General features: G+C 18.2%; 1 protein-coding gene across 1 annotated transcript in view; it reads right to left on the reverse strand.

Moving 5' to 3' along the window:
- Window positions 1-4,306, reverse strand: part of LOC102675197 — an 8,089-nt gene that overhangs the window by 1,010 nt on the left and 2,773 nt on the right. The window lies entirely within an intron of this gene.

Below are 4,306 nucleotides of genomic sequence, written 5' to 3' on the forward strand. Positions count from 1 at the left end.
TAGGATTTATATAGGTATATAGATATTATATATAATATTTATATAAGTATTATAATATAAGTAATATAAGTAATATAATTAAAGTATAAGTAAGTATATAAGTATATAATTAAATATTTTTTGTCGTATCATTATGATTTTTAATTAGTTAAAATATTCTTACAGATAAGATTTTAATATTTTTTAAAATTTTTTATTTTTAATTTATATAAGAAATTATAATTCTTTTTTATATATTAACTATATATTAACTATATAATCGTTTTTATATCTGTTTCTATGTAATAATTTATTTTTAATATAATAAAAAAAATTGAAATATTTGATTGATTATAAACATTAATAAAAGTAGAATATTAAAAATCTTTGGAAATAATTTCAAATTTTATCATAGAAAATGGTTAAAAAATTTTAAAATAAACAAATGATGAAAAAGTCTTGTAAATTTATATAATAAAATAAGTAAAGATATTTCTCTGATATAATAAACGTAATATAAACGTAAAATAATATTCTATTTACTATTTCTATATAAATTTATTTAAAAACATTATGTATAATAAATCTAACAAATAATTATGCAATTTTTTTAAATTCAATATAATAATTTTAATTTCCATAATTTAAATAAAAAATAAATTAAAATTATATAATAATATTTATTCGAATAAGTAATCTATTATTTTATTCTAAATTTTAATCTATCTTCATTGAATTTAAAAAGTCAAAGTTTTTTTATATTCAAAAATCTCAAAAGAAACATGATCACAAATAGTTATTTTGAAAAATGATTTTAACGTTTCATAAACTATTTTATTTAATATTTACATTTCTATTGAGATATTGTAATATAGATGATAAACAATTGAATTAATTAAATATTATACAACTCATATTACATAGCTTATTAAATATGTAAAAATTTAATGAAATTATGTTCAAGAAATATCAATTCGATGCGATTTTCATTTTAACAATTTATTAATTAGAAATTAAATTTTGTTACTTTAACGTTAATTAGAAATTAGATCAATCTCACAGTGAAAGAGGAATAGATCATTATCATTCTCAATGAATAAGAATAAATAAAAAAAAAAAATCGTATATAATGTTATACGATTATACAATTTGACAAGATTTCTGCCCATTTATATAAGTTGAAATGTAAACTATATTTTTTAAAATATATGTTATTTCCAAAATCAAAAGAATGTCAGAATTTAAGATATTTTGTTTTTAATGTTTGAGCATTGAGTTCGAACTGAATTATTTAAATTGTAATAATTTATATGACGATATAGACGATACTATACTATCATGCTTCAATCAATTTGTTCGTCAATTTTTAAACAATATATTAAATTACAATAGATCAAAAGCAGTTATATTTATTATCTTATATAAAATCTGTTATATTTGTGGTTTTTTTTTCCAAATGAAAATAGCACTAGACTTTTTTAAAAAGCATATTTTATGAATACATTTATGTTAAATTTAAATTTAAATGAATTTCAATAAATTTTTGCTTAGATTAAAAAAAAAAAACATTTCAAATTATTATTCTTTTGATTTCAAGAATAATAACAGGTTTCAAAAAGCATCATTTGCCTTTCAATTTGTGTAATCTATTGATAGAAATTTTGTATAATCACTCATAATATTATATACATAATTTTTTTCTTTATATCTGATTTATTTCTATTCATCGAACTATCAAGAATTATTATGAGAGCAATAATGACTTCTTTTATTATGAGATTTATTTGATGTTTGATGAGTGTTAGAATGACATAATATTAATTTCTGATAAATTGTTGATTTAATTAATGAAAATTGCATCAAATTGATATTTCTTTTGGACATAATTTTGATAAATTTGCATATATTTGCAGTATATTTCATATAATATATAATATTTAATTAACATCAATTACTATCTATATTAATTATTTAATTACTATCTATATTATAATATTTCATTAAAAATATAAATAATATAAATAAATATAGAAAAATATAGATGAATAATTTAAAATAATTAACGAAATTTTAGAATTATTTTTCAATAGAATAGTTCATTCATACGATCTAGTTGCTTTGGGATTTTTATTCCTCGCGATGAATATATAATGCAATAAAAAAAAAACATTGATTTTGAAAATTTATATCAAGATTACTTTTATGGCAAATATTTTTCATAAATCTCTATCTATCCAAAGATATCACGCTATAATAATCACGATACTTATTTTTTATATATTCTATACAATATACAAAATAAAACTTGCAACTTGTATAAAAAAAGGCCAATAGATAAACATAGTTAGAAAGAAAAATTTTCTTTTTTTATCAGAAGAATAAATCCTTAAAAATGAACAAATCTCAATTCTGAAAAATAAACTGGAGAAAAAAGAAGCAATTGATTTTTGATATCGTTCGATCGTTTATTTTACTCTTACTTGTCATGATGAATGCTATATAAAAATTGAAAATTCTACTATTGTTTATTCAATTAAAAAAAGAAATCTTTTCAAATTAATTTCTTTTATCTACAAAATAATGATAACAAATTTGTAATTATTCTAGTAATTGAAATTTAAAAATCAATATAAAAAATCAATTATAAAAAAAATAATAATGTAATAAAAATATTGTAATACAATATGAATTATTTTATATAGAATATTAATATATTCAAGGACATTTCAAGGTCAGAAAGAATAAATTCTATACATCAAAACAAATATAAAGTTTGCATTTAAAAATATCAGCTTATTTATTGAATTAAAAACAATTTAAATTAATAGAAATGAAATGAGATGAAAATAATGTGAGACAGATTTCTCTTTGTTATTATCTCTATTTTATTTTGTTTCATCTAACACAAACTTAAATTTAATAAATAAATTTTATGCACTGATATACAAAATATACAATGGTGTGCAAAAATCTCAACCAGGTGGTTTCTTTAAATTTTTTTCTTAAAAAAAAAGTCTAAGAAATTTTTATTAATATATTATATAAAAACATATTGTCTAAAAGGATATTATAAAAAAAATTAATGCTATTTATTGTTCATACGTGTTTATTTGAAGAATATGTAAATTAATTATATATTCAAAAATTTTCAGTCAGTTCTTATTATAAGTCTGTAAGTTACAAAGATCAATAAGTTTTACATTCAAATATTATACTTTAATTGATAATTAATCATTAAGTTGCAAATATGAATTTCTAAAGACACTTGTTAAAGTACACAACATTATTAAAATTGTTTTTAAAAAAAAAGGTCATCTCATAAAATTACTTCAATATTATCAATTGTAAAATGTATAGTAAATGATACATAATTAATAGATTAATTATATCGCGTACGACAGTGTAAAAGATTGCCCACGCAATGGAAGATTCTAAAAGATCACTAAAAGAATTGATAAAATTATAAAACGAAAATCATTTACACAAAGAAAATAGCTACTAATATCGCAATTGAATTATTAATAGAGAATATTGCTAATATTAATAAAAGTATAGTAACAATAAGATTACACGATGCAAAATTATTTGACAGAGTTAATGTTAAAAAACCATTAATTAGTAAAAAAAAATAAAATAGTCCGATGTTAGCCAAAAAATATTATGACTGGACTGTAGAAAAATGAAAAACGGTACTTTTCTCAGATGAATCTAAATTCAATTTTTTTGGAAGCAATAGAAAATATTATATACGATATCCAGTTGGCACAAGAAATAATACTAAATATCAAACACCAATATATTAAACATGATGAAGGAATTTATTATGGTTTGAAAAACTTTTTCTATTTTAAGAATCCTCTTATAAAAATTGAAGATATCATAAATGATATCATATATAAAAAAATTTTAGAAACTTATGTCACCATATGATTTTCTAAGAAAAATTTTCTAAAAGAAAAATAGTACTTTTAACAAGACAATGATCCTAAACATGCATTGAAAATATTAAAAGAAAAAGAAAATTATAAAAAGATGATTGTGTGAAATACAAGATTAGTCTTCTTAATTTGCGAATTTAAATCCAATAGAACATCTTTGAAGAGAGAAAAAAAAAATCATAAAAATTCTAATAATACAAAATTTTTTTTAAATTTAATAAAAAAATGGAAAATATTACACGATTATATATACTCGATTAATTAAATCCATGCGTTATTGTTATACTGTTGTAATTGCCGCAAGATGTGACTACAAAATATTAGCTATAAATAATATATAAATAATATATATAACATATATATAATATATATAATAATATAACATAAAT

The sequence above is a fragment of the Apis dorsata genome, unplaced genomic scaffold (assembly GCF_000469605.1).
Source record: "Apis dorsata unplaced genomic scaffold, Apis dorsata 1.3 scaffold_1058, whole genome shotgun sequence".
NCBI lineage: Eukaryota > Metazoa > Arthropoda > Insecta > Hymenoptera > Apidae > Apis > Apis dorsata.